Below are 24,910 nucleotides of genomic sequence, written 5' to 3' on the forward strand. Positions count from 1 at the left end.
TGAACGCTTAAGGTCCAGCAAAACATGCTAAAAACTTTAAACTGCCGATTTATGATTCATGTGTTATAAAGTAAGGTATTTAAAACTGGATACTGGTAAATGTGGCAACAGGGTTTTACCCAAAGACGAAAACAATCTATCAGTTCAAATCTGTCGAACTATAGCTCATAACACCACTGAAGACTTCCATATCCCCACTGGACAGCAAGAGCCGGGGGGTTGGAGTGGGGAGAAGACCACTCCCAGTGAAATCATCAAATATGGAATTTGAAAAGAGGATTAGCAAAAACATACAGCAAGTCAAACACCGGAGAGGAGAAAACTAGCAGTTACCATTCTTAACTAATTAACAGTTTAAAAATAATCTAACACATTATTCACCTATCATTAACTGGCAACACGATGACAATATATATATATATATATATATATATATATATATATAGATATATATATATATATATATATAATATATATATATATATCATATATATATATATATATATGTTATGACATTCCAAAGATGAATGTCCTCGTATTCAGTGGTTAATACTTAGCTTATATATATATGGCCTCGGCTAATACTCAGTAGGAAGGATAATAGAAATAATATTCCACTAAAATAAAATATCCACTCTGTGCAAAACACTGGTCGGGTGAACGAAACACAACAGTCACTTAAGATTTTAATTAGTAATTACTCATTATATAAAGTTAACACAATAATCAATATAACAAAGCACTTCACTTTAAACATTTGGCAAATAACTTCCATATCCCCACTGGACAGCAAGAGCACTCCCAGTGAAATCACTAAATATGGAATTTGAAAAGAGGATTAGTAAAAACATACAAGAAGTCAAACACCAGAGAGGAGAAAACTGGCAGTTACCACTCTTAACTAATTAACAGTCTAAAAATAATCTAATACATTATTCACCTATCATTAACTGGCAACAAGATGACACCTCCTCTCCAAAAGAAAAAAAAATTTAAAATTTTTTTTTCAAATTAAAATTCTAAAGTGCAAAAATATGAAATAATCTCCTGATGAAACAAATACAATCAAACAACAAATGCAATATTTTATTCATAGCTGTAAAACCTAATTACTCATTAAGAAAATTGCACTTATAAAACAAGACAAGAAAAATTGGGGGGTTGGGGGTGGCAAAGAAACAAGGATGCAGCGTATAATTGAGGCACTAAAATCAACAGAATATCAATATACACTATGGAGGATATGCTGCACTAGAAACCTCGCAAAACAACTCCAAAACAAAAAAACAAAATATTTCCAAGAGCTACAAGGCTCTCATATAAGTACATACTTAAGAGCTACGCTGTTTTAAACCGAATTCCACATATCTGTTCATGAGGTCATAACTATTTTACACACACTTAAAGTTGATTCACTTTGTTTCTCATCGCTCATTGTAACAATGTTCAGCGAACAATAGTCCTGTCTATAAACACCGTGACAATACACTAGATCGCTATAAAAGCGTCCTACCGAATACATACACCAAAATTGGACAATACAGAGAAAACCAACACAGTTTTCCCCTGCGCAATCCCAACACGCAAAAATTTCGTGAAACGTAGTTGTGCCTGAAAATAAAGAATGCCCAAATTAATCACCCCACCGTATAACACCATGTGCCAATGACCAGTAAATACCATCATCCTTGTATACCACACCTCTCAGTAACAATCTTTATATACGATAATAACCATTTGTATGCTATAACACTCATTCCATTACGCATTTTTAACACCTCACCAACCTTCATTAAGATAAACATTGCCACAAAATATGAACACCGAGTAGCACCTTCTACCCTCACCTGTGGTCGTAATATTAATCAATTCTTAATTTTACAGCCTTATGCGTTTACTCAACTCCTGTAAAGGAAAATTATGATTAATACATATCCGTTATACAATCAACTACTCTTTGCAATAAAAAACCTAAGCACATACTTCAACAGCACACAAACAGTAATTAGAACGATACAGATACTACCTTAATATCCGCATCGCCCTCCACAATAATTTCTAATCAACGCTGCGAGAAAGAACTTCGGCAATAATATTAACTTTTCCAGGAATATGTAAAAATTCCAAATTCCACTCCTGAAGCAGGAGACTCCACCGCATCAATCGTTGGTTTTTATTCTTGTACCTGCTGATGAACGTCAGGGGATTATGGTCCGTCATAATCTTTATAGGAGTTCCTGTGGAAGAGAGATAAACCTGGAAATGATTAATAGCTAGTACTACAGCAAGAGCCTCCCTCTCCACAGTAGAATATTTACGTTGGGCATAGGACAATTTTTTTTTTTTTTTTTAAAGAATGCGACAGGATGGGAAATTCCCTGTTCGTCATTCTGTAATAACACCGCCCCTACTCCAACGTCACTTGCCTCCGTGGCGAGAAAAAAAGGAAGGTCAAAATCAGGAGCTCTCAAGACAGGATAATTAAGAAGTACCCTTTTCAAATTATCAAAAGCCCTTTGTGCTTCGTCAGTCCAGACAAAAGTTATCTTATTTCTTAGGAGATTCGTTAAAGGATCGGTGATGTCAGAAAAATTCTTAACAAACCTTCCGTAATACCCAACTAATTCCAGGAATTTCCTGACATCTCTCCGACACCTAGGAATTAACATTTTTTCAATACACTCAACGTTAGCTTGTTTTGGAGCAACCTTACTATCACCAATTTCATGACCTAAATATACGACCTTTGCTTTTGCAAATTCACTTTTCTTTAAATTGATCACCAAACCAGCTTTCTTCAATACCTAAAACAAGGCCTTAATATGCTTTAAATGTGTTTCCCAATCATCACTATAAATAACAATGTCATCAATATAAACGACACACCCTTCCAAACCGTACAGCAACGTATTCATCAACCTTTGAAAAGTGGCGGCGGCATTTTTCATACCAAACGGCATCACACGACATTGAAACAACCTTTGAGGTGTTACGAAGGCTGACAAGGCCCTTGCTCGTTTCGACAGAGGAACTTGCCAATACCCTTTTAATAAATCAAATTTACATATATATTTAGATTTACCCATCCGATCAATGCAATCTTCAATACGAGGTAATGGATAACAATCAGATTTAGTCAACTCATTAATCCTTCTGTAGTCAATGCATAACCTAAAATCTCCATCGGGTTTCTTTACCAATACAACAGGAGATGACCAAGGACTTTCACTATGGTCAATTAGACCGTGTTTTATCATATAATCAACCTCCCTAGCAACAAATTCACTCTTGAAAGGATTTAACCTGTAAGGAGATTGTTTCACAGGCGTAGCATTACCTACGTCTACGTCATGTTCAGGGACTGATGTCCTTCCTGGGACATCTGTAAACAATTCTTTATACTCACACACCAACTTCTTCAGAGACCTACGTTTCTCATAACACAAATGAGAAACTGAACTACCAAAATTTTCTAAAGAAGTCTTATTACCTGATGGCCAGTTACCATCATTACCATATTTATTCTTATTACGTGCTTCCTGTTATGAACCGAGAGGGGTCCGTTTCAGGTTTGATATTATTATAAACAAAAAGAATTCAACACCAACAGTTGAAACTGGGGATACGAATATAGAAAGAAACACTAACAACAAAGGTTTATTTACAAGCTTACTAACAAAGATAAATGCAGAATGGTGTCTCCTATTTACATAAAAAGGTAAAATCTTACACTGCATGAACTGGGGGAACAGTGAGGTAATGAAAGTACTTGCCAACCAGTTTTGCAACTCGAAGCAATGGCTTCACAAAAGGAGAACTCTAATTGTAGATGCCTTCTTGCCTCCGTATTGCAGAAAATAATGTCTACTCTTGATACTTGAAGGGCAGGAACTCCCAAAACTTCTAGCAGGACGTTTCTTCTCTGAAGTCTGGCTCAACGTCGAAATAACTCGTTCGTCCACTCCTGAGACACTTTGACCAGACGTCGACCATTCTCGAAGCGACTTTTCCTCTGATCCTTCGTCTTGGTTCCTTCTTCTCTTATCTCTCTCTGACGATCTCTGCCGCTGATCTCTCACTGATAATCTGATCTGTGGCTCTTACTGATGATCTCTGACTCTGTGACAAACTGATGATCTGCCTCCTCCTACTTCGTCTGTCGTATTTATACAGCATTCTGGGGGCGGGGCCTATGGCGAGCGTCACAGACTCCCGAGATTACTGGAACGATTTAGAAGTTTCTCGACGAAGTATTGCATCAGAAGTCGCGGCATTTCTCACGACACTTCGGCGCCTGTTGCGTTCCACAACACTCCTACCGATTCTAGAACCATTATGAGACCAGGCACCTCCAACACCTGCGCGAATGCCTCCATGCTGCCGAACTTCTCGAAAATGCGTTTTCCTTTCCTTTATCTTTCTTTGCTATAAAGCAATTTCCATTACATGTCCCCCCAAAAAAGAAAAAAAATGAAATCAACTGATCTCATTTTTTTCTAAAGAGAAACAAGCATTAAACAGTGGGTAAACAATTCTGCATAAAGCTTTAATCCAGTTAAACACGCACACTTCTCCACTCACACACTCACTCGTGTGAAAACAGAAAACGGTCATTAGGCTACTCATTCTGAGAAATCTCTAGAAAGGCTATCAGCTAATACATTATCCTTTCCTCTTACTTTTTCCATTTTCTGATCTTTGATTAAAACTTTGAAATGCTACACCTCTTGTGTTTTCTCAAAACTAATTTATCTCAGTAACACTGTCACATCGAACACTGGCGGTGGCCAAGGTACGGGGCGCTCTTTATAATTCTGAAGTAAGTTTACATTCATTGACTTTGCTCTACTCTTACCCATATTAATTACATTATGCATATTTCCCCTCTTCTTTAACACTGGAAAATTACCTTCGAATTATCTCTTACACACAAATTTCTCTCTTTTGCTCTAAGATCAGATTTCCCTTTAGTTTCTCCTTGACTTCCTCCCGCATTCTCTTTCGCTAAGTGCCAAGCGCTTCCGTTCTCCTCCGCTAGTTGCCAAACATCTCTTAAATTGTTTTTATAATACTCTAGATTAGTTATGCAATCTTCTCTACCCTTACTTCTTGGCAAAGGTCCGATCATACTGATAAATATATTCTCAAAAGATTCGCCTACTGAACGAATATTACACAACGGGATTCTGGGAATTACATGATTCGGTTTCCTGGCAATTTGATATTCATGACAGATTAAAACATACCTCTTTGCATCATTTTTCATTTTAGGCCAAACGTACACCCTACTAATACACTTGAAAGTTTTATTTACTCCCAAATGTCCTTGCTCATCATATGCTAACTTCAAAACTAGTTCACAAAGCTTCCTAGGAACTACTAATTGTTTGGTGATTTCCCCTTTACTACCTGACTTAGGTCGAACATAACGACACAAAACTTCGTCCTTTAAACAAAAAGTTTCCTTGCACACATCATCGAGATCATCATCCAGCTCACACTCAAAAATTCGGGTTAATGTTTCATCCCCTCTCTGTAACTTGACCAGCTCATCCTTATTCACGAGGTTATGCCTAATTCATCACCGTAACTAGTACTAGATACCGGTACATTTACTTCGTTACTTTCGACAGTTACACCTTCTGTTTGGCTATCACTGTCAATGATAGAGTTAGGTTTCTCAGCCTCACTCATGCCAAGATCAACCTCGCCACCTCCATCACACTCGTTCGAATCCACAAACTTACGTTCTAATCCACAAACTTACTCACGTTTGAATCCACGAACTCACTCTCGTTCGAATCCACGGACAAATTATGACCGTAGTCTATGTCTGCATCTAAACCCAACCTAGTTACTACCATTTCAGGCACTGGAATATCCCTCACAACAGGATTCACATTCTTGGATAAAGCTAAGTCATTACCGACATTAATGTCAATGCCATCGACGGGCAAACTGTCGACAACTGCAAGTTTCACTTCTCCTGACACTACCCGACTTTCTAAATTCAACTTCAACATAGGACAAAGAACACAAGTGTTAGGAAATCCACCTAACATGACTTTTTCTTCCATGTTGATTTCTGCCCTGTTCGGCACACTCTCTCTCCTAATCAGTGAGACAGCAGCTCCTGTGTCTCGAAGCAAGACCACTTCTCTCAAACACACTCCTCCAAGAGAGGAAACTATGCCTTCTGACAGAAATTCACCAAAAATTTTCCTAGTTTCTCTCATCACATCATTCCTACTTGACGAAAGGTTAATAGCGATACTGGTTTCTTACCGTCCTACCTTTCTACTGCCACAATTTCTCGCTAAATGCCCTTTCCATTACATCGGAAACAAGTTAATTCTGAGCCACTAGATGCCACTTACTCCTTACAAACCTTAGGACATATGACCTGGTTTTCCGCATGTATAACAGGAATAGTCACTTTTACTCGCATTGCTATTACTAGGACTGAAACCTTTACTGTTTTGTACTCTACCAGACGAAGAATCATTTCGTTTCTTACTAACACTCAAATTATGAGTTAGACTATATTCGTCAGCTAGCCTAGTTGCTCCTGCAAAAGATACTTCTCGCCTATCTTCTATATAAAGCTTAATCTCAGGGGATACGTTATCATTGAAGTTTTTTAACAACACTAAGTTCTTCAAACTATCAAAATCCTCAACTTTAGCAGAAGTTAACCAATCAAAAAACAGCCTTTCTAATTTCTTACCGTATTCTACATACGTGATATTTTCGTCCTTTCTCAAATTTCAAAATTTCTTACGGTATGCCTCCTGTACTAACCTGTACGCGCTAAGAAGAGTTTCTTTCACAATATGATAATTATCACATTCCTCCTTAGACATGCAACTATACACAGTAAGCGCCCTACCACTCAAAACTGACTGTAAATATAAAGTCCACATTTCTTTAGGAGACCTACTCTTTCCATTAACTTCTTAAACACATGAATATTTCGTTACATCTTCCTCATCAAACTTTGGTACTAATTTCAGCACTGCACTCATACCTAATATATCAGCTTCGTTTTCGTTCTCGCCTCTCCGACTGTTACGAGTACTTTCCCTTAACCGAGCAATTTCCAACTCATGCATACGTTCTTTTTCTCTTTCTTCCTGCTCATGCATACGTTCTTTCTCTCTCTCTTCTTGCTGCATTTTCATTGCTTCTCTCACTTGCTGCACTTCCCTCTCAGCTGCTCTTTCCTCTCTCTCAGCTGCTCTTTCATCTCTCTCATACTTCTCTCTTTCTTTCCTTTCAACATACTCACGGAGATCATTCCCCTCCAGACCTAGAAGCTTACCCGACTCAATAAACTCTTTCACCATCTTACTCATTCTGGTTCTTTCTATATTCTCCCTGTTTCAAACTGTTGGTGCTATTCTAAGCAAGGTCGCCACAATGTTACGAACCGAGAGAAGGTCCGCTTCAGGTTCGATATTATTATAAACAAAAAGAATTCAACACCAACAGTTGAAACTGCCGATTCTAGAACCATCATGTGAACAGGCACCTCCAACACTTGCGCGAATGCCTCCTTGCTGCCGAACTTCTCGAAAATGCGTTCTCCTTTCCTTTATCTTTCTTTGCTATAAAGCAATTTCCATTACACTTCCTCTGAAAAGGAATAAAGGTTATTATATTTAACAATCTCTCCAATTGTTGCCACAGGAATAGCTTTCTTCCGTTCCATATATGCCTTCAACATATTTATATGACAAAGCTGAGGAGTCTCTACTAAATAATTAACATCACTAATTTTTTTCAAAATTTTCCAAGGACCTGAAAATGAAGCTTTTAATGGATTACCGGGAAAAGGTAACAACACCAACACCTTGTCGCCTTCAGCGAAGTTACGAGCTTTGGTTTTCCTGTCAAAAAAGTACTTCATTCTTCTTTGACTACACAACATATTTTCACGAGCAAATTCCCAAGCCTTCATCATTTTATCACCTAAATTAGTCATGTAATCCAACAAATTAATATTAGGAATGTCACCTTCCCATGACTCTCTTACGACATCAAGAGGACCACGAACACAATGTCCAAAAACCAAATTGAAAGGCGACAAACCTAATGATTGACTTGGAGCCGACCGAAAAGCAAATAAGAGATATGGCAATTCTTTATCCCACTTAGAACCGTGACTTAAACTATGTTCCTAATCATCGATTTCATGGTTTGATGAAACCTCTCCAGAGCAACCGGACTTTCAGGATGAAAAGGAGATGGAGTCACATGTTTAATACCTAACACTGCCATTTTCTCACTAAAATACTTGCTGATGAAATTAGTACCACAGTCTGATTGAATTATCTTAGGCATCCCAAACCTGGTGAAGAAATCAATTAGTACATCTACAATCTTAACACTTTTTATGGTACGAGACATTTTATCCATAATAGTAAAAATATATTCATTCCCACTACGTGTCTTGGGCAATGGTCCAACAACATCAATAATTACCTCTTTAAAAGGTTCAGAAACAAGGGGGATAGGACATAGAGGTGCCTTTGGTATAGACTGATTGGGCTTACCGACCTTCTGACAGACGTCACAACTGTTGACAAACTTCTTTATGTCTGCCTTCAACTTGGGCCAATAATAACTCATAAGCAATTTCCCCGAAGTCTTATGAATGCCAAAATGATCAGCCAAACCACTGTCATGCGCGAATGACATTAACTCATTCCTGTAAACAAAAGGTACCATTATATGTCTCAAAATTTCATGATCAATATTATCAGCCTCCATAGGCCTACTCAACCTATATAAAATATTATTCATTATCTTAAATCTTGTAACAGTTACATCAGACACCATACCTGACTCAATAGGGAGATCCCGAAAATCATTTTTCTCAGCTTTAATAAGCTCTTCAGTAGTCCAATTCAATTTGTCCTTCAAAATCCCAATATCTCCTACAACTACGTTTTAAACTACTCAAATCTATATCTGTTGCTGACTCTGCGGCGTCAACAACACTAGCTCTAGAACTAGTAACTACTGCAATTTCATTATTTATCAAAATTGGATTATGTTTATTTTTATAAGCCACATCATTTCCTACCACTCCTTCCACGTCCTTAGTTAACAGGAAACTTATTCACAATGGCCAATTTCAATATTCCTGAAAAGGAAGGACATTTTAAATGGAAATTACCGATAGGATAGGACTCGACCGAATCGGGAAAACCAGACAACACAAACTCTTCATAATCATGGACAAAATCGCTAGGTAATGCTTCTTGTAAAATCAACGACTGAGCGGCACCAGTGTCTCGCAAAATACGAACCTCTTTGGATGAATTCACAGACGAGACACTACCATGGGACAAATACCTGTTAAAGCAATTGGATAGTCATTGTTCAGCCGTTCTCGTTTGGACGGGATCGCTCTCTCTCTTTTCAATGGCCATAACTGGTCTACCATTAGCTTGCAGGGACTTCTTGAAGCCAAAACACTGACTTTCTACATGGCCCTTTTTATTACAAAAGAAGCATGTCATGTCTCTCAACTTTTCCGGATTATAAACATTATACCCCCTGTTACCACTATTAGGAGAAAAGCAATTATTATTGGGAGAAAAATTATTATTATTATTCTGCCTCCTGGGTTGACTCCTATTAACAAAATTAGGCCTACCACAAGCATTACTATTATTATAATTGTTATTATTATTACTACCGCTCCGGCCAGTTCTAATCCAGCCAGGCTTTGCGTGATTCATCACCCCTAACTCATTTTCATGTGACAAATAATATTAGTCACTTGCAATGGCAACCTCCTGTAACGTCTCTATTTTCAATTCCTCTAAATGTACTTTTAGTTTTTCTGGTACACACCGCTTAAATTCTTCTACCAACAATAACTCCTTCACCTTGTCATAATCATCCACTTCTTTGGATTTGAACCAGTCCTCTGCATACTGTTTTTTCCCTCTAGCAAACTCTACAAATGTTTGTTCATTACCTTTTTGTAAATTTCTAAACCGCTGGCGATAAGCCTCCGGCACCAGTTCATAAGCCTTTAAAACTATGGCTTTCACATTTTCATAGTCCGAGGATAAAGATTCGTCCAAGGTCACATAAGGGTGGTCCAATATTCCCGTGGCCATTGCAACCTAGCAGCTATCCTTTCAAAGAATACGAAAAACTCAGCGACATTACATTCCTGAAAAGTAGGCACAAATTTTAAAGCCTGTACCAAATTTATAACAGGCGTTACAGATCTACTGGGAGAAGAAGGAGAAGGGGGTTTGGAACCCTTCATAGCAATTTCATGCTCTCTTTCCTTTTCTCTCTCCTACGCCCTAAACTTTTCCATATTAAATTCCAACATTCTCAATTCAATTTGTTTGTTCAACATTTCTGCAGTTAGCTCCTGCTTAACCTCCTGATCACCATCTGGTTTTACATTTTTGACATTCATAAATTTGTAACAATAACAATCCTTTCTTTAATGAGGCATCAAATTCTATCTCTAAATGTTGAGCCACCTGCTCCAACTCAGGCCTTTTAAACTCTGCGAGCCTTGCTTGCCACCCCTCTCCACTCAAAAGTTCAATTATATTAGCCACTTCCATTATGACCGAAAATCACACCAAAGAATAATTCCAAAAATACCTAACACACGAAGAAGTGTAAAATTGTTGCCAAAAACAAAACCCCTAAAATTGATTTTGCACACAAGTGAATACGCACAGGCACGAAAGATCCTGTCAAACGGTCGCCAGTTTGTGATGGCGTGTTAACCACCGCACGATTCACTTATCAAAATATAGGTTACACCTGTATTCACTTAACAGGATACAAAATTCACAAGGTGTGAAATCGTACCACAACCTTAAACCACAGTGTGCAAAATCAATTCAGGGGTGAAAATAAACACTTCAGAAAAATCACTTAAATTTAATAAAAAATTTGTTAGGCAGAAATTACACCTGAACCTCTTATAATACAAAAATATATGAATAACACTCACCCTTAAATAATCACTAAACAAATCCCAAATACACAACTAATAAAAGAAACCAACACATTCAACCACAAAAAGGAGGGGGTCCAGAAAGGAGGAGAAAGGCAAAAAGAAAGAATATCCTAACAAATACACACTAATATCCCTAACAACTTCTCCGTATATTTTAGAGTTCTCTTGCAAGCCAAGGTGCAACTCCACGCCCGGAGGACAAATCAGGGTGATTATCAGATGCTAATCCAATCACAGCGCTGAATCCAAAAATATCAATAGGTGGCTGGCAAGTATCAAGCGGTTCACTGAAACCGACAGCAGAGAAATGCCGTATTGGCCGTGAGCTCAATAAGTATCGTAATTTTATTACCTTGGGATCAGAGAGGTCCCCTTGGCTTTAAACTGAAACCAAGGGCATTAAGGATAATCCTAAAGCTGCAGACTGGGAGATCCAAAAGGGATGTAGGGGGTGAATAATCTCCAGTCTATGTACATGAGCAGAGGCCAAAAATCAGTACCAACGATCAGTTCAAATAGCGCCCAAGGCAAGGTCCAGGAAACAACTAGCTTATAACACCACCGAAGACTTCCATATCCCCACTGGACAGCAAGAGCCGGGGGGTTGGAGTGGGGAGAAGACCACTCCCAGGGAAAATGAAGGGAAACCCAACCTCCCCCAGGGAAAATCACCAAATATGGAATTTGAAAAGAGGATTAGCAAAAACATACAGCAAGTCAAACACCGGAGAGGAGAAAACTAGCAGTTACCATTCTTAACTAATTAACAGTTTAAAAATAATCTAATACATTATTCACCTATCATTAACTGGCAACAAGATGATAATATATATATATATATATTATGAAATTCGTAAGCTGAATGTCCTCGTATTCAGTGGTTAATACTTAGCTTATATATATATGGCCTCAGCTAACACTCAGTAGGAAGGATAATAGAAATAATATTCAACTAAAATAAAATATCCACTCTGCAAAACTGGTCGGTGAAGTGCGAAACACAACAGTCACTTAAGATTTTAATTAGTAATTACTCATTATATAAAGTTGACATTATACAATAATCAATATAACAAAGCACTTCACTTTAAACATTTGGCAAATAACACCATAATTGAACATAATTAAACTTATTATCTAAATAAAAAAATACACAAAGATAAACTAGGTAGCGCCACAAACACTGTCTTCAATAGAGGAAGAATACATCTAACTTAGCAAGAGGGTGGAAGTAACCAAGTAAATAAAACTAAGAATATCAAGGAGGGGTAATGGGAATAGAGACTAAGAACAAGACAAGGTTGAAGGAAAAGTGAGGGAGCAATCAATCGATGGCATGCGTATGGGAAGTTAGGGAGAAAGTAATAAAGACATAAGACTAATTATATACAATATATACAATAGTGGAACGCAAACTTGACAATATATATATATATATATATATATATATATATATATATATATATATATATATATATATATATAGGGAGAAAGTAATAAAGACATAAGACTAATTATATACAATATATACAATAGTGGAACGCAAACTTGACATATATATATATATATATATATATATATATATATATATATATATATATATATATATATATATAATATATATATATATATATATATTGTCAAGTTTGCGTTCCACTATTGTATATATTGTATATAATTAGTCTTATGTCTTTATTACTTTCTCCCTAGATATATATAATAGTATATATATATATATATATATATATATATATATATATATATATATATATATATATATATAGGGAGAAAGTAATAAAGACATAAGACTAATTATATACAATATATACAATAGTGGAACGCAAACTTGACAATATATATATATATGATATATATATATATATATATATATATATATATATATATTGTCAAGTTTGCGTTCCACTATTGTATATATTGTATATAATTAGTCTTATGTCTTTATTACTTTCTCCCTATATATATATATATATATATATATATATATATATATATATATATATATATATATATATATATATATATATATTGTCAAGTTTGCGTTCCACTATTGTATATATTGTATATAATTAGTCTTATGTCTTTATTACTTTCTCCCTAACTTCCCATACGCATGCCATCGATTGATTGCTCCCTCACTTTTCCTTCACCTGGTCTTGTTCTTAGTCTCTATTCCCATTACCCCTCCTTGAATATTCTTAGTTTTATTTACTTGGTTACTTCCACCCTCTTGCTAAGTTAGATGTATTCTTCCTCTATTGAAGACAGTGTTTGTGGCGCTACCTAGTTTATCTTTGTGTATTTTTTAATTTAGTTATTAAGTTTAATTATGTTCAATTATGGTGTTATTTGCCAAATTCATATATATATATATATAATATATATATATATATATATTATATATAGTATATATATATTATATATATAATATATATATATATATATATATATATATATATATGAATTTTTATCACATCACCCTAACATTTTATATAAATCATTACACTATCGATGTTTCTTAATATCTAATTCGTGCTACTTCAGGATCATGACTGAAGGGGAATTATAATTGACAAATGATTTAGTACGTAAGCGACTCAAACACCCGACAGTACACATCAACGACTTCCAATCGATGTTCTAGACGTAGTCTAGTAAGTCGCTGATAAGTACTGTTGAGTTTTCGATTCTCTTGGGTACCAAATTATTTTGGTAACAAATCATTTATCACTTATAATTCTAGGGCATTTGGTTTCATTTCGCTAGTAATGGAATCTTAATTTTATTATTTTTTGCTAAATTTTCCTAAAGTACATTTCATTTTTATGTATTAATGATGCTACATCTTCATAGAACATTAGCTCTTCTGTTGACGAATATGTACACCAGTATTTATATTTTGAGTTATGGAGAGGCAGGGCCTTTGTCTTGACTTTTTAGTTTTCTGAAAAGAAAATGATTGTGCTGGCTTTGTCTATCAGTCCACACTTTTTTCTATCCACACTATTTCTGTCCGCTCTCAGATCTTAAAACTATCACGGGTACAGGGCTGCAAATTGGTTTGTTGATCATCCACCCTCCAATTATCAAACATCCCAAATTGCAGCCCTCTAGCCTCAGTAGGTTTTATTTTATTTAAGGTTAAAGTTAGTCTTTAGCGTGTGTCTGGCAATGATATAGGCCAGGCCACCTCCGGGCCGTGGTTAAAGTTTCATGGGCAGCGTCTCATACAGCATTACAGCGAGACTACAAAGTCTTGTATGGCGCCCCCAAACAGAGAGGGACGAGTATTTTCATTTGAGTCTGCTAATCTTGGCAGGAAATGTTTGCCTTCAATATTTTAGATATATTGTGTTGAAAACAAAACATTCTAATGGTATAATAATATTCTGGAATGATAGAACACAAACCGAATTTACAAACTGAAATAGTTTTTTTTACATATAATAGATATACTGTAATTAATTAATCATTAGTCCTCATAAATAAATTCCAAAATTTTGATAAGATAACTAAAATGTAGATAGTAAAGCATCACAGTAACCAGCAACTCCTGGTGACCAAAGACAAATGGCAAATTAAATAAATTTGACTAAAAAAAGGAGTTCAACATTAGGGAATACGGGGGGCTAAGAAAATCATGAAAATGTAAAATTTTTTGTCGGCATAGAAGTTAATACTAGAAAAAAAAGACTTTATGGTACTAAAAGAATGAATAGTTATAATACCTGAAAAGAAAACTGATAAGAACAAATATGAATTAGTTCACTAAATATAAACCTTATTTTTCTTTAAAGAATGTTTAACATGCTTTGAAATAATGAAAACAAAAAGATTAAAGTGATGGATCCTGCAGCCGCTTCTGGACTCTGTCAATCTTGCTAAGTAAAATGTTCCAAAAGCTTAGTGCAGCAAAGAAATCAAATGTCAAAATTCTGCTCAATAGCTGTGTTGCTTCACTCCTGGTATCTGTTGTCTCATTCAAATGACTTCCGATGGTTTCTAAAAGTTGGACGAAATCCCTCACATTTTCATGTATGGGTCGAACAGCATCAGCTCTAGTACTCCAACGTGTATCAGATTCAATTTTAGTAGGAGAAAAACCCCCATTCTCCCTCAACACCTAGGTGCTAATCCCCAGGTAATCTATTTTTCTACCTGGGGATTAGCACCTAGCACAGTGGGCCAGCAGGTGGACAAAATTAAATTTTTGACTTTTCCAAATTATCATGAGGGTCATAAAAATAAAAAATACATACATTAGTGACAAAGGAATGCAATATTATAGATTGTAAGTAGTTGTTAGTATCAGTGTTTTACAGTCTTAAACATGACTAAACACGTTGCTCTTGGCTGCACACTGTTTTTCCATACAAAAACATTTTATTGTTTTCTTTAGTCACGGTTTATGAAAGGTGTGTTATGGAGTAAACTCATATTCTAAAATTGACTTTTTTGTGCATTATTGAATGTAATAAAGGTCTTGATCTTTATATTTATGATCTAAATGTTGGGTGCAACAGTGTTTGATATAAGTCTCTCAAAATTTGTTGAAAATTTTAGGCATATAAAAGTTTACGATAGAGAACAAAAAATTGCAAAGCTTTGCAAAGATTCTCAATGGTATTAAATGGTAGATAATTAAGTCCCTAACAACAGGACAAAAATCTTTTTGCCACTAACTGCCACTTTTTTACAGTGAATATAATTGTCTGGACAACTATGAGAAAAATATTAGCAAAAGATGAAGATATCAGGTTTAAGAGTAATAGTGAGCCATTATATCTTTTTATTTCAGATATAAGACAATAACAAGGTGCATGAAAATGGATGTTACTAACCAATATCTGTTTAATGAAACTAGTGAAGCGATAAAGAATGATGGGTATATGCATAGTTTTCATGATGGTAAACTACATAATTTTCTACTTGGAAAGATTGAAAATATTATACGTGATGACACTAGCAACAAATATTGTGATTACTTTCCGAAAAACTTAAGAATTAAGTGGAGAAGTGTTAACAGAACCAGAAAGTTATTTCTAAGTAAGTACCAGGTTGGCTTGAAGCCAAAGTGTATCAAAACCCAGAAAATGAAACTCCTAAGAAATCTGGAGGATGACCTAGCACAGAGAGTTTTCAGGGCTCATCCGAGAAAACAAAACGAAGGAAAACTGCAGAGCTTGTTAACATATCTATCTCCTCATAGGCTCACATATGCTACAGCAAGAGTTCTGAGAAAGAAGGGACAGTAAAGAATGGCTAAATCTTTAATCCAAATTTCTACTGAAAACCAATGTACTTCATCAGAAAATATCACAGTGTTCTTTTTCTGCAAATGAAGCTCTGGCATTGATCTTGAGAAGAAATCAAAAGTTTTTCCCTCTTACAACAACGTTCGTTCTGCCAAAGAAGAGTGCTTACCTTCTCCTGAAAATTGGCAAGTAACTGATTATTCTCCAGAAGTGACCTTACAAGATTTATTAAACCACACAGCAAGGAAAATATTTGAAGTAGTGCCTTTGAATGAAACACATTTAAAATAAAGCAGTTTAAGTTAATTTGTAAAGTTGGATTTAATGGTACAACTGGTCAAAGTGTTTACAAGCAGATTCGAAGTGATAACCAAGAACGAGATGTCATTTTCGAGTCCTGTTTATTTGTTACTTGTATGGTACCTTTACAGCTGAGTGGAAAGACAGAAGCTAAATAGAAAATTATCTTATGGAAAAATAATAAGCCCTCATCACCATTTTTTTTTTGTAGACCTATAAGGTTCAAATTCATAAAGGAAACTTCACACGTTTTAGTGGAAGAAGAGCATTACTTATAAAATGCTATCCACATACTTAGACCAACTCAAGTTAAAAACAATGTTAGCGTCATTCATGATGTGAGCATTACAATGATAGATGGAAAAGTGGCATCCTCTTTATCCCTTGTCACCAACTCAATGCAACCTGTTCTTTGTATGGGGCATCACCTAAGCAAATGAATGACATAGAAAAAGTTTCAAAGAGACCCATGTAATGATGGCATCATGTATGAACTATCAAAACCAATTACTTGCCATGGATAAGATCTATGGGAAATGTTTGTCTTTACACTTGTCATACAAGTTGCCTATAAAGAAATGGCAGGCAAGAACAAAAGAGGAAAAAGCAAAGGTTCAGCAACAAAAATCGAAAATGCAAAAAGCTTTTCGTGAAAGGACAGGATTAATGATTGGTATGCCAAAACAGAAGATTTTTTCAGCTTGCTGAAACATCAAGTGAAATTCTTGGAATTAAGATAGAATTGCTGAAGAATTTGCACATCATCTTGTGTACTTTATCACCTGGGTTTGATATGTCACAGCATTCAAATCCTTCTGCATCAATAACGCTTAAAATTTACGTGGAAGAGTTACAATTGGTTATTATATTGCCCTCAGAGTTTGCATAGAAATTCTTATTCATGGAGGTTCAGTGATTGAACAGTTTAATCTGCCAATTGGACTTTACTCCGAAGAGGCCCAATAAGCCAAAAACAAAAACTTTAAGAAGTTCAGGGAGTCATTTTGCCGGAAAATATCCCCCCAAAAAACTAATGAGGACTTAATGCGACGGTTATTCTGCTCACCGATCCCCTAATAACATCAATGAGAAATCAGACAAAATACACATCTAAGAAAGATCTGTCAGATGAAGCTCGACTGCTCCTCATTATAGATTCTGAAATATCTAGTGAAGCACCATAAACATAATGAGTCATGTACCTTAACTGAAGATCATTTACGCGTTTCTCTTATATAGGCTAAATGGGTTCTCCTTTTAGCATTTATTCTTGTATTCCTTATTATCTATAAATCATTTATTTTACTTGCTTTTACCTTATTTCAATTATGTAATCTCTTGAAAGGAAGCTCTTTTTTTTGTATTTTATGTTCTTTATTGGCTATTGCACAAAATGTATTACAATTAAGATATTATTGCTTTAGTTACCACGATTTCACTTATTTCCCAAGAAAATAAGATTTACAGAATTACCAAATTACAGAATATGTGCGCTCAAAATCACCGATTTGTACTGATTTGATTTTTTTTTTTTTTCATTTTATAATGGTTTAGAATAATGTTAATCCCAAATAAAGCTAGTTTTTGCACTGAAAGTATTTTTGTCCCTTTAGGTCCCATTCTGGCCCACTGTGCCTAGGTGTGAAATTTCACACCTTCTAATGAGGTGGTAATTACATTTCACATCTTTTAATGAGGTGTTAATTGACCATAAAGGTGTGAATATAACAAATAGGTGTGAAATTTCAGTTTCCCACGGTCGTGTCGGCGCTGTGCAAAACTCTACGGGGATGAAAACCCTGATTTCAACCCTGACCCCCAAAGCACCTCATACTCTATGGGAGATAAAAATACTCATTTCAACCTTGACCCCAAAGTACCTCATAGTCTACAGAAGTAAAAAACCCTGATTTCAACCCTAACCCCAAATTTCCCCATACTCTACAGAGCTAAAAACCCTGATTTCAACCCCAACCCCAAAGTTCACCAGTCTACGGAGGTAAAAAACCCTGATTTCAACCCCAACCCCAAAGTTCACCAGTCTACGGAGGTAAAAAACCCTTGATTTTCAACCCCAACCCCAAGTTCACCAGTCTCACGGAGTAAAAAAACCCATGATTTCAACCCCAACCCCAAAGTTCACCAGTCTACGGAGGAAAAAAACCATGATCTCAACCCTGACCCCAAAGCACCTTATACTCTATGGGAGGTAAAAATACTCATTTCAACTCTGACCCCAAAGTACCTCATAGTCTACAGAGGTAAAAAACCCTGATCTCAACCCTGACCTCAACGTACCTCATACTCTACGGAGGTAAAAACCCTGATTTCAACCATGACCCCAAAGTACCTCATAGTCTACAGAGGTAAAAAAAACCCTGATTTCAACCCTAACCCCAAATTTCCCCATACTCTACAGAGGTAAAAACCCTGATTTCAACCCCAACCCCAAAGTTCACTAGTCAACGGAGGTAAAAACCCCTGATTTCAACTCTCACCCCGAATTCCCTCCACAAGCCCGGGATGATGTTTTAAAACTTGAATCACAAGTTCCAACATGTCCCCCAAATTCACTCCCAAACGCAAATATTTTTAAGTCAATAGGGTACACTGAAAATTAACTTAACAAATCCATTTCAGTCTTAATCATTTATGATATGTGTATATAGATGCATAATATTCCATACATAAAGAGGTTAAATGGAAAATCAGATTACGTACAGAATTGTTATTATTTTTGTAACAAAAGTCATACAGAAATACTTGGGGAATGGTATACTTGAATTAATATTCCTTACAAAGTCATACAAGAATACACTGGAAAAGGTGTACAAAAGAATACACAGACATGATATGCATTCGTTTTACGAAAATAATACATCATCAAGACACATTGCTAGTATATACCACACAAATCTTCCCCAGTTTCCCGATCGTGAGTGAAAGATAATTCATCTAATACACCTAAGGTTTTAAATCTTAATAACAAGTTCTTCATATATATATCTTCCACAAATCTTTCCTCTAGCAGGGATAAATTCTTTTTCATGATGACCATGCAAGTGATTTTACCATTTTTTTCATTTCATCACTGAATGTAGATGACACAGGTAAATATTGATTCAACCATGTCATGTTAACTCATCCACTTTGTCTGATACCGGCGGGGAGGATAACATATTTGACATAGTCATACAATTGTTTAAATAATTCTTCCTTTAATTTCTTCACTGAAGAAAAAAAGTGGTTGAACCTCATCTGCTTGGTATCCCTGCTCAAACGGTCAGCATGGTCCTTATCTTTGGCATATGCTACACTCTTTTGGGCATATTCATTATCTTCAACGGGGGCACCGATACCATATTGAGTTAGTAAAGTAGGGAGATCTACTTCATTGTCACATTCCCAAGAGGTAATATTTTTGGGCCTTTTCATAAGGGCAGACCCTTCAACACAGCAATCGCGAAGACAGGAGTATGATGCACCAGCTCGAGAATATCGAAAGCCTGCAATCTCGGCGTATGGATAACTTCGAACGACGTCTTAAACCACACCGTAATTCCTGCATGTAACACAAATAGTGGCCACTACTAAAAAGTATTTCTCTTCCTGAACCTATTTTCGAACAAGTTCTTGAAAACTAACTTGCACGAGGACATTGATGAAGCCATGGCGAGAGTGTGCGCCTTAATATTCCAATGGTTCAAGAGGTAATGAGCCACCGAATCCCGCAACCGAGCTTCCCCGCCCCCTGACACTATGAGTCATTAAAGATGCCCTCCTTTATCAAAATCACTGATTAAACAAGTTGTGCCATGCCACCTAAAGCTATGAATCCCGCTAAAGCCCGACCCACTTTCATGTAAAGGGTTAATCACACGGTTAAACAAGCTGTATCATTTTCCCAACATGTTAATAAGGTACCCACTCACTTGCCATTCTCTTTTTCGCATGTCCCGCCATCTTCCTACCACTACCACTACCACCTCTTTTCAATGCATTGCGCCATGCTTCTATTTGTTTTTTAATAGCTGCATTCCTTAACATCCAATCTTAACCCCTGCCATCTCAATTAAGTAGTGATAAGTGGAAATATTATTAACGTTGGTTTTTTTACTCCCTTGAAATTCTCGAGCAATTTATAAAATATTATAACCTGCAAGTGGATTAGCTAAATCCCCTTCTTCATTCCATTCAATCGAGCTAGAATTTTGTAAGTATTTAACTAAAGCTGTAGCGTACGAATTTTGAGGTTCTTTATGCAATATTGGAATAATACCTGTTAAATCTGGGTTGCTTCTTATGCGGCTAATATCCGCTTTAACTGTTTTCAACGTAATCGGAGCATTTACCCTCCTCCCCAACTACTTCAGCCGGCTCGCCCATACCCTTTATAGGAGTATGAGAAGGTACCGTGAGTGATTTAGCCACCGTGGGAAATTTTGCATTCATTTTAACATTAAGAGGTATGTGCATGTCACTAACGGTTGTGTCCAACTTACCATTACCCTCTTGGTTATTATAATTATTATTAATATTATCACAAACCTACTTCCTATTCATTAACCTCTCGTATGTAACGGCGGGGATCACGTAAAACTCCTTCATTTTTCGTTAATTAAAGAGACTCCCTATCAAACTCGCGGCTAAAGGTAGTAACACCGATGAAATAGCGCCACTTTACGGCTTTTCAATATATTTTTTTCTTTTTAGCTACAGACGTTGTTTTCAAGGACACAAGATGAATTTCATGCCTACACTTTCTCAAGTGTTTAATGAATTTCTTATCTTGAGTTAGATTACCGCAAAGAAAATTTCTAAAAATTTCCGATATGGTAGCAACAAAACCACCGTTTAAGATTGGAATGACTTTACTTCTCTCGCTGGGTGATAAACATGTGATGAATAAAATAAAGTTTTTATTTCTATGTATAAAAGGTTGTTTACGGTTCATATCTGTACAATTTGAGATTCATCGATCCATGAATTGAATGGACTCGAGTAACCTTTACAATTAACGTAAAATTGAGTTTTATTATTTTTCTTCCTGCTTCTCAGAATAGTGAAATTATATGTTTCTGGTAGAAGTGTGGGAATTAATTCTTCACGATCAAACACTTTATTTCTTACGCCTCTAAATTCCTCCAAAGAACGTAATATGACGGAGGTTTTGCTATGTTATCCAGCATTTCGGATTTTAAAAATTTCCAGAGTATTTTGAATAGTATATCCCCTTCTAAAAAATGCGTTCCAACTCATCCTCTATACGTACAACGTCTCCAACATTCAAGATTGAATTGGTGGGTGGATTTACGAGAGCAGCATTTTTATACATACTCGAGAATTGGCGTTCAATGTCCTCTCTAGCGGTTAACGCGTGAATTGTTGAGGGGTGCGTTCCTTTCCTAAACTTTTATGTGGGGTATTGTTATAACTCTGAACTGTGTCACGCAAGACGTTAATGTATTTTAAGGTGGTGTTCTTATTCGTGAGATATCTTGCTCTTTATAAATGGTCCTTATTACTCTTTCAGCTATAGATAATTTTATCTCTCTTGAGTAAACGCTATTATTTTTATATTTTTACCCTCTAGATATTCTCTGAGGTGTTTGTTATAATATTCCCTACCCTCATCACTATTGAAGCGTGAAATTCCCGAAAATTCTCTAGATTCGAATATCTTCTTTAAAGCACGACACATAGTAACACCATCCTTCTTTTTCAATGGAATAATTTGTAGATATCTGGAAAACACGTCAATAAATATCAGCAAATATTTAAACCTATTATTGTATAGAGCTAATTTTGACATATCAGCTAAATTAGTACTTGCTATCACTCGAGGTTTGGGTGATATGATTTTTCTTCTCGGGAATTTTTTCTCGTGATTTTATGAAGGGTGTAAAACTTTTGCCCGCGTAAGAATTCTTTAACATTTTCTCGAGTAATTTTGTTATCCAGATTTTTCACTACTCTGAACAAGGATCTACCCCGCTGAAACTACCAACACCTTGTACATCCCCGTATAAAGTTTTAAGAAGTTTTAACTGTTCTTTATCCATATTGTCAAGCTATTTGATATTCTGTTTTCACCCAGCTATTAGTTTCGAAAGTGTAACAGTTCAGGTGTTTGACGGGGCAAGTCTACAAACAAATAATCGTACCGGTTACGCGATAGAGCCTTTATATATATATATATATATATATATATATATATATATATATATATATATATATATAGTATATATATATATATATATATATATATATATATATATATATATATATATATATATATATATATATATATATATATATATATATATAGTATATATATATATATATATATATATATATATATATATATATATATATATATATATATATCTATTATATATATATATATATATATATATATATATATATATATATATATATATATATATAATATATATATCCGAAAATGCTGACGCTTTTTGACGACCGAATACTGTCGACCTAAAGTTTTCAATTTGACTAAAATCACGATTTTTCATTAGAATGTAATGTGAACAATTCAGGATTATACTTCTAAAATTTCCAGAATGAAACATATTCTGTGTTATGAATATAACTGAAAAAAAAAATAGATGAATGACGTCCTGCTGTGAAGGCGTTAGTGACAAATTTATTATCACTCGCTTCTAAGAAACAATCATCGAGTATAAATAACAAGCCTTTATTACCCTCAATCCCCTTTCCAGTGTAATCAAAGGGATTTAAAATTTCTTTGGAGACTTTAAATTTGGATCCTATAGAGGGGTGCATTTCGAGGGATGTTCAGATATCTCCATATAAAATATATTGGAAATGCGCTTCATAAAGTTACTAAAAACCCCTAACCCCGCTATTATAATACAGGCGGGATTGGCAAAAAGATTTAAAATCACCTCGGGGAATGGACCTGTTGCCATGATGTCAGCACGCCCAATACTAAGTGCATGTATTCTATTCATCTGTCTTATACAGACGTCAATTATAGTGAATGAAAATTGACGGCAATAACAATTTGTTTGTTTTAATTCTTATAGTGAAATATATATAGGACACTCATACAAGATTTAACATAATATATACGCAAAATAACTATATATATAATAAAATATTAACAATACAAAATAACCCTCTCTCTCTCTCTCTCTCTCTCTCTCTCTCTCTCTCTCTCTCTCTCTATATATATATATGATAGATATATATATGATATAATATAGATAGATAGATAGATAGTAGATAGAAGATATCTAAATAAATAAAATTAAGTTAAGGGGTAGCAGTAAGTTCCAGAAGTGAAGCGACAAATCTCAGAATTGATCGTTCTTCCATAGAAACTCATGGGTTGCCAGTTACTATATTTTATTCCAATTATTGTCATCATATTTATCTGATAATACGAATCAGTGATTAACTGTATAAGCGCACAAAGTATTTCCCCAGTGAATGATCAATGTTAGTTCAGCAATTGTTTATTAATAGAAAAAATGAATTTCCCCAAAGAAACATCTGCGTGTGATATGAAGTGTTCACCATAGAGTGGCAGCAGGAACCGTGTGCATAAGCATTGGCCTAATATTTGTAAATTAACTTTCCACTTTTATAGCGTTATATCGAAAGTTATTATGATTTCTTTTGATAAAGCACAGAGAAGTTTAGAATCTGATTAAATGAAATATAAATAAGACAAGTTGGTGTAAAAGAAAAAAAAAAAAAAAACCGAAATCCAAGTTATGTGTGCGTTTAGCGTTGGTTACATGGTTAGGCCTAGTTCAAGAATCAAGGAAATATATTTTCCAGCTTGTTAGTTAATAATTTCATGGAATTTCTCGATTTTGCAAATTTTTCCATGCGGAATTGCATTCAGGGTCGCACCAAACAAGTATTTTCGTAGGTTTCACCTTATTTTTTTTCAGTGCATAAGTGAGACTGTTCTTGTCCATACGATCCGGAGTGTGAATATGCTTGTCGAGCATTATTTTAATTCGAGTATCCCCTGTTATGCTCTCTCTCTCTCTCTCTCTCTCTCTCTCTCTCTCTTTCTCTCTCAGGACGTTTTTATCTATCAGGAATAACCAGAGGTCTGTTTTAAGAATCGAGCACTAGGCCTATTGGTCATGCTCGGTGCTTCTTTATATATATATATATATATATATATATATATATATATATATATCCCCCACATTCATAAATTTCTGTTATGCAATAATACTTGACTGGATCGAACTGATTACTGGTTGTCAGTGGAAATATGAATTTGGGTGATATCACTCCCTTATGATACGCCCCACTTACGCAA

Source organism: Macrobrachium nipponense, chromosome 12, assembly GCF_015104395.2.
Source record: "Macrobrachium nipponense isolate FS-2020 chromosome 12, ASM1510439v2, whole genome shotgun sequence".
NCBI classification, from domain to species: domain Eukaryota; kingdom Metazoa; phylum Arthropoda; class Malacostraca; order Decapoda; family Palaemonidae; genus Macrobrachium; species Macrobrachium nipponense.